Raw genomic sequence first — 7,769 nt, forward strand, 5'->3', positions numbered from 1 at the left:
ATAATATAATATAATATAATATAATACAATATAATATAATATAATATAATATAATATAATATAATATAATATAATATAATATAATATAATATAATATAATAATTCAATACAATACAATAAATATAATAATATAATATAATATAATATAATACAATTAATATAATATAATACATTACAATATAATATAATATAATACAATATAATATACATAGAGATATTTATAAATGAATTTATAGCTATATATCTGTAGATCTATGGAATGAAATAAAATAAATGAAATAAAATAAAATAATTAAAATAAATGAAATGAAATGAATGAAATGAAATATAAAGTGAAATGAAGTAAAATAAATAAAATGAAATAAAATAAATAGGGATAAAGAAAGGACAATTCATCCCTCTGTGTGTGTCTGTATATATAGATATAAATTAATTCCCTATTCATCCCTATTTATTCTGCTTTTATCTGGGAGGAAAGGACCCGCCCTTCTCGCCTTATAAGGAGTGCAGAGAGGTGATGCGGCAGGGAGGCCCCGCCCTTTTCGCCTTATATGGAACCGGAGGCCCCGCCCTTCTCGCCTTATAAGGAGCCGAGAGGCGGGAAAGGGCAGGCAGGCCACGCCCCTCGCGCCTTATAAGGAGTGGAAAGGTGGGAATAGGTTCGGGTGGCCCCGCCCTTTTCGCCTTATAAAGACTGGAGGGGCGGGAATAGGGTCGGGAGGCCCCGCCCTTTTCGCCTTATCAGGAAAGGAGAGGCGGGGTAGGGCAGACAAGCCCCGCCCCTCGCGCCTTATAAGGAAAGGCGAGGCGGGATGCAGCCAGGAGGCCACGCCCCTCGCTTCTAAGCGTCGGGAAAGGGCAGCGAGGCCCCGCCCTTCTCGCCTTATAAGGAGCGCAGAGACGCGAGGCGGCTGGAAGGCCCCGCCCTTTTCGCCTTATAAAGACTGGAGGGGCGGGAATAGGGTCGGGAGGCCCCGCCCTTTTCGCCTTATCAGGAAAGGAGAGGCGGGGTAGGGCAGACAAGCCCCGCCCCTCGCGCCTTATAAGGAAAGGCGAGGCGGGATGCAGCCAGGAGGCCACGCCCCTCGCTTCTAAGCGTCGGGAAAGGGCAGCGAGGCCCCGCCCTTCTCGCCTTATAAGGAGCGCAGAGACGCGAGGCGGCTGGAAGGCCCCGCCCTTTTCGCCTTATAAGGAACGGAGCGGCGGTGTAGCGCCGGCAGGCCCCGCCCATCGCTCCTAATAAGGAGCGGAGAGGCGGGGCAGCGCAGGGAGGCCACGCCCATCGCTCCTAATAAGGAGCGGGCAAGGGCAGGGAGGCCAAGCCCCCTTTTCGCCTTATAAGGAAAGGCGAGGCGGGACAGCGCCGGCAGGCCCCGCCCCTCGCTCCTTATAAGGGCAAAGCGTTGCGGCTGGAAAGCGCGGCGTCGGCGGCCTGACGTCACGGGGAGGAAGCGAGGCCTGACGGGCGGAAGGGAAGGGGCGGGGCCTGAGGAAGCGCTTCCGGGCGAGCGGCTGAGGCGCTGGGCGGTGAGTGGGGGAGACTTGGGGGGCGAAGAAGGGAGGAGAGAGAGGGAAGGGAGCCCTGGGGGTCATCCAGCCTGACCCCCTGGCCGAGGGAAGAGGAGAGGAGCGTAGAGAGGGGAGCCTAGAAGGGTCGGGCCAGAAGGGAAGCCGAAGGGCCTCTCTAGGTCCTCCAGGCGGGGGTTAGGGGACCATAGAGAGGGAATCCCCCTGGCAAGGGAATATGGGAGGACCATAGACGCGGGAGGTACAGAATCCTAGAGGGTCATGTAGCCTGACCCCCCCCCCTGAATTGAGCCCTCGGGGTCATCCAGCCTGACCCCCTTGCATGGGAATAGTAGAGGACCATAGAGAAGGAAGGGGCTCTCTAGTAGGGACGGGAGGGCCGGGAGCCTAGAAGGGTCGGGCCAGAAGGGAAGGCCCGAGGGCCTGGCAAGGGGTGAATGGGGGTCATAGAGAGGGACGGGACCTCTCTAGGTCCTCCAGGCGCGTATTATGGGATAAGGGACCCCTCCAGGTCATCCAGCCTAACCCCCTTGCAAGGGAATATTGGAGGACCTTAGACACGGGAGGCACAGAATCCTAGAGGGTCATGCAGCCTGAACCCCTGGCAAGGGAATAGTAGAGACAGGAGGGCCGGGAGCCTAGAAGGGTCGGCCAAGAAGGTAAGCCGTGAGGGGTAATAAGGGGGTATGGAGGGACCATAGAGAGGGAATGGGCCTCGCTAGGTCCTCCAGGCGGTTCGGAGGGGAGCATAGAGAGGGGAGGGAGCCCTCCAGGTCATCCAGCCTGACCCCCTTTCAAGGGGCTATGAGGGGACTATAGAGAGGGAAAGGGGCCTCTCTAGGTCCTCCAGGCGGGTGTTAGGGGACCATAGAGAGGGAATCCCCCTTGCAAGGGAATATGGGAGGACCATAGACACGGGAGGTACAGAATCCTAGAGGGTCGTGCAGCCTGACACCCCCCCCCTGGCAAGGGACCATAGAGAGGGAAGGGGCCTCTAGGACATCCAGACTGTTATTAGGGGAGCATAGAGTGGGATGCGGCCTCTCTAGGTCCTCCAGGCGCGTATTATGGGATAATGGAGAGGGAAGGGAGTCCTCCAGGTCATCCAGCCTGACCCCCTTGCAAGGGAATAGTAGAGACGGGAGGACCGGGAGCCTAGGAGGGTCGGCCAAGAAGGTAAGCCGTGAGGGGTAATAAGGGGGTATGGAGGGACCATAGAGAGGGAATGGGCCTCTCTAGGTCCTCCAGCGGTGGTTAGGGGAGCATAGAGAGGGAAGGGACCCCTCCGGGTCATCCAGCCTGACCCCCCTTGCAAGGGAATATTGGAGGACCATAGGCACGGGAGGCACATAGAGGGTCATGCAGCCTGATCCCCTGGCAAGGGAATAGTAGAGACGGGAGGACCAGGAGCCTAGAAGGGTCGGCCAAGAAGGTAAGCCGTGAGGGGTAATAAGGGGGTATGGAGGGACCATAGAGAGGGAATGGGCCTCTCTAGGTCCTCCAGCGGTGGTTAGGGGAGCATAGAGAGGGAAGGGACCCCTCCAGGTCATCCAGCCTGACCCCCTTGCAAGGGATCATAGAGAGGGTAGGGTCGGGCCAGAAGCGAAGCCCTGAGGGTCAAGGGGTAATGAGGGGGTAAGGAGGGACCATAGAGAGGGAAGGGGCCTCTCTAGGTCCTCCAGCAGTGGTGAGGGGATCATAGGGAGGGAAGGGACCCCTCCGGGTCATCCAGCCTGACCCCCTTGCAAGGGAATATTAGGGGATCATAGAGAGGGAATGCGCCTCTCTAGGTCCTCCAGGCGCTTCGGAGGGGAGCATAGAGAAGGAAGGGGCCTCTCTAGGAGGGCCGGGAGCCCAGAAAGGTCGGGCCAGAAGGGAAGCCTCAAGGGGTAAGGAGGGGGTATGGAGGGATCATAGAGAGGGACGGAGGCCTCTCTAGGTCCTCCATCAGTGGTTAGGGGATCATAGAGAGGGAAGGGACCCCTCCAGGTCATCCAGCCTGACCCTCTTGCAAGGGACCATAGAGAGGGAAGGGACCCCTCCAGGTCATCCAGCCTGACCCTCTTGCAAGGGACCATAGAGAGGGAAGGGACCCCTCCAGGTCATCCAGCCTGACCCCCTTGCAAGGGATCATAGAGAGGAAGGGACCCCTACAGGTCATCCAGCCTGACCCCCTTGCAAGGGAATATTGGAGCACCATAGACACGGGAGGCACAGAATCCTAGAGGGTCATGCAGCCTGACCCCCTGGCAAAGGAATATGAGGGGATCAGAGAGTGGGAAGGCGCCTCTCTCGGTCCTCCAGGCGCGTATTATGGGATAATGGAGAGGGAAGGGAGCCCTCCGGGTCATCCAGCCTGACCCCCTGGCCGAGGGAAGAGGAGGGGAGCGTAGAGACGGGAGGGCCGGGAGGCTAGAAGGGTCGGGCCGGAAGGGAAGGCCCGAGGGCCTGGCAAGGGGTGAATGGGGGATGATAGAGAGGGAAGGGGCCTCTCTAGGTCCTCCAGGGGGGGTGAGGGGATCATAGGGAGGGAAGGCGTCCCTCTAGGACATCCAGGCGGTTCGGAGGGGATCAGAGAGAGGAAGGGAGCCCTCCAGGTCATCCAGCCTGACCCCCTTGGAAGGGGTTAGAGCATAGAGATGGAGGTCCTCCAGGCGGTTCGGAGGGGAGCATAGAGAAGGAATGGGCCTCTCTAGGTCCTCCAGGAGGTTCTGAGGGGACAATAGAGGCGGGAGGGCCGGGAGCCTAGAAGGGTGGGGCCAGAAGGGAAGCCTCAAGGGGTAATGAGGGACCATAGAGAGGGAAGGGGGCCTCTCGAGGTCCTCCAGGCGGGGGTTAGGGGATCATAGAGAGGGAATCCCCCGTGCAAGGGAATATTGGAGGACCATGGACACAGGTACAGAATCCTAGAAGGGAATCCCCCGGTCATCCAGCCACACCCCCTTGCAAGAGACCGTAGAGAGGGAAGGGACCTCTCTAGGACATCCAGGCGCTTATGAGGGGAGCATAGAGAAGGAAGGGACCCCTCGGGGTCATCCAGCCTGACCCCCTGGCCGAGGGAAGAGGAGGGGAGCGTAGAGAGGGGAGGGCCAGGAGCCTAGAAGGGTGGGGCCAGAAGGGAAGGCCCGAGGGTCAAGGGGTAATGAGGGGGTAATGAGGGAGCATAGAGAGGGAAGGGGCCTCTCTAGGTCCTCCAGGCGGGATCATAGAGAGGGAAGGGAGCAAGGGAATATTAGGGGATCATAGAGTGGGAAGGGGGCCTCTCTAGGTCCTCCAGGCGGTTCTGAGGGGATCATAGAGAGGGAAGGGAACCCTCGGGGTCATCCAGCCTGACCCCGTGGCCGAGGGGCCATGGACACGGGAGGTACCGGATCCTAGAAGGCAACCCCCAGGTCATCCAGTCAGACCCACGTGCAAGGGACCATAGAGAGGGAAGGGACCTCTCTAGGTCCTCCAGGTGCTGATGAGGGGAATCATTGGGAGGGAAGGGAGAGAATCCTAGAAAGGTCGAGCCAGAAGGGAACACCGCAGGTCATCCAGCCGGACCCCCTGGCCGAGGGAAGGGGAGAGGAGCGTAGAGGCGGGAGGGCCGGGAGCCTAGAAGGGTCGGGCCGGAAGGGAAAGCCTGAGGGCCTGGCAAGGGGTGAATGGGGATCATAGAGAGGGAAGGGGCCCCTCCAGGTCATCCAGCCTGACCCCTTGCAGGGGATAATTGGGGATCATAGAGATGGAACGCACAGAATCCTAAGGGGTCATGCAGCCTGACCCCCTTGGAAGGGTCGGGCCACAAGGGAAGCCCCGAGGGTCAAGGGGTAATGAGGGACCATAGAGAGGGAAGGGGCCTCTCTAGGACATCCAGACACTTATGGGGGGGATCATAGAGAGGGAAGGGAGCCCTCCGGGTCATCCAGTCTGACCCTCTGGCCAAGGGAAGAGGAGAGGACCGTAGAGACGGGAGGGCTGGGAGCCTAGAAGGGAACCCCCCAGGTCATCCAGCCTGACCCCCTTGCAATGGACCATAGAGAGGGAAGGGACCAAGGGATTATGAGGGGGTCATAGAGAGGGAAGGGGCCTCTCTAGGCCCTCCAGGCGGTTCGGAGGGGACAATAGAGGCGGGAGGCCCGGCATCCTAGAAGGGTCGGGCCAGAAGGGAAGCCTCAAGGGGTAATAAGGGGGTATGGAGGGACCATAGAGAGGGAAGGGGCCTCTCTAGGTCCTCCAGCGGGGGTGAGGGGATCATAGAGTGGGAAGGGAGCCCTCCAGGTCATCCAGCCTGACCCCCTTGCAAGGGGCTATGAGGGAAGCATAGAGAGGGAAGGGAAACCTCCAAGTCCTCCAGCCTTCCCCCCTTGCAAGGGATCATAGAGAGGGAAGGGACCCCTTTAGGTCATCCAGCCTGACCCCCTGGCAAGGGAAGAGTAGAGGAGCATAGAGACGGGAGGGCCGGGAGCCTAGAAGGGTGGGGCCAGAAGGGAGGCCATGGGGTCAGGAGGGGGTAAGGAGGGACCATGGAGAGGGAAGGGGCCTCTCTAGGTCCCCCAGGCCTTTATTAGGGGATCATAGAGAGGGAAGGGACCCCTCCGGGTCATCCAGCCTGACCCCCTTGCAAGGGACCATAGAGACAGAAGGCCCAGAATCCTAGAAGGCTCGAGCCAGAAGGAATCCCTCTGGGTCATCCAGCCTGACCCCCTTGGAAGGGAATATTAGGGGATCATAGAGTGGGAAGGGGCCTCTCTACGACATCCAGGCTCTTCTGAGGGGATCATAGAAAGGGAAGGGACTCCTCCGGGTCCTCCAGGCCATATTATGGGATAATGGAGAGGGAAGGGACCCCTCCAGGATCATAGAGATGGAAGGCACAGAATCCTAGAAGCCTCAAGCCAGAAGGGAACCCTCCAGGTCATCCAGCCTGACCCTCTTGCAAGGGACCATAGAGAGGGAAGGGTCGAGCCAGAAGGGAAGCCTCAGGGTCATCCAGCCTGACCCCCTTGCAAGGGGATAATTGGGGATCATAGAGGTGGAAGGCACAGAATCCTAGAAGCCTCAAGCCGGAAGGGAACCCTCCAGGTCATCCAGCCTGACCCCCTTGCATGGGAATATTAGAGGACCATAGAGAAGGGTGGGGCCTCTCTAGGTCATCCATGCGGTTATGAGGGGACCATAGAGAGGGAAGGGGCCCCTCCAGGTCATCCAGCCTGACCCCCTTGGACGGGAATATTAGAGGACCATGGACACGGCAGGTACAGAATCCTAGAATGACCGAGCCAGAAGGGAAGCCCCGAGGGTCTGGGGATCATAGAGAGGGAAGGGACTTCTCTAGGGGATCATAGAGAGGGAAGGGACCCCTCCAGGTCATCCAGCCTCACCCCCCTTGCAAGGGACCATAGAGAGGGAAGGGGCCTCTCTAGGTTTTCCAGGCGGTTATGAGAGGACCATAGAGCGGGAAGGGACCTCTCTAGGACATCCAGGCAGTTATGAGGGGATCAGAGAGAGGAAGGGACCCCTCCAGGTCATCCAGCCTGACCCCCTTGCAAGGGACCATAGAGAGGGAAGGGACCTCTCTAGGTCCTCCAGGCTCTTATTAGGGGATTGTAGAGAGGAAAGACACAGAATCCTAGAAGGATCGAGCCACAAGGGAGCCCTCCAGGTCATCCAGCCTTGGAAGGGGTTAGACCATAGAGATGGAGGGCCCAGAATCCTCGAAGGGGCCTCTCTAGCTCCTCCGGGTGGTTGTTAGGGATCATAGAGAGGGAAGGGAACCCTCCCGGTCATCCAGCCTGACCCCCTTGGCAGCGGTTAGACCATAGAGAGGGAAGGCGCAGTTATTTGGGCATCATAGAGAGGGAATGCCCAGCATCCTAGAAGGCTCGAGCCAGAAGGGAATCCTGCAGGTCATCCAGCCTGAACTCTTTGCAAGGGATCATAGACAGGGAAGGAATTGCTCTAGGTCCTCCAGGGGGTTCTGAGGGGATCATAGAGAGGGAAGGGATCTCTCTAGGACATCCAGGCGCTTATTGGGGGATCATAGATAGGGAAGAGACCCCTCCAGGTCATCCAGTCTGACCCCATTGCAACAGACCATAGAGAGGTACCATAGGGAGGGAAGGGACCATAGAGAGGGAAGGGATCCCTAATAGGGCACTATAGAGAGGGAAGGCTCAGAATCCTAGAAGGCTCGAGCCCGACGTTAACCCTCCAGGTCCTCCAGCCGGACCCCCTTGCAAAGGATCATAGAGAGGAAA

At 57.9% G+C, this 7,769-nt stretch overlaps 1 long non-coding RNA gene across 4 annotated transcripts; it reads left to right on the forward strand.

The window, feature by feature from the left end:
- The first annotated feature begins 3,483 nt into the window (after positions 1-3,483).
- On the forward strand, positions 3,484-7,459 carry LOC310668819. 4 transcript variants are annotated; one of them, XR_014506850.1, is made up of 3 exons: positions 3,484-3,628; positions 4,796-4,846; positions 6,427-7,459. It is a non-coding gene; the product is annotated as an uncharacterized lncRNA (long non-coding RNA). The 4 variants fall into 4 exon arrangements; XR_014506851.1 differs by lacking the exon at positions 3,484-3,628 and adding an exon at positions 3,993-4,083 and having other exon boundaries at positions 4,805-4,846; XR_014506852.1 differs by lacking the exon at positions 3,484-3,628 and adding an exon at positions 4,674-4,715.
- The last annotated feature ends 310 nt before the right edge of the window (positions 7,460-7,769 follow it).

This window comes from Podarcis tiliguerta (genome assembly GCF_965153285.1).
Source record: "Podarcis tiliguerta genome assembly, chromosome: W".
NCBI classification, from domain to species: domain Eukaryota; kingdom Metazoa; phylum Chordata; class Lepidosauria; order Squamata; family Lacertidae; genus Podarcis; species Podarcis tiliguerta.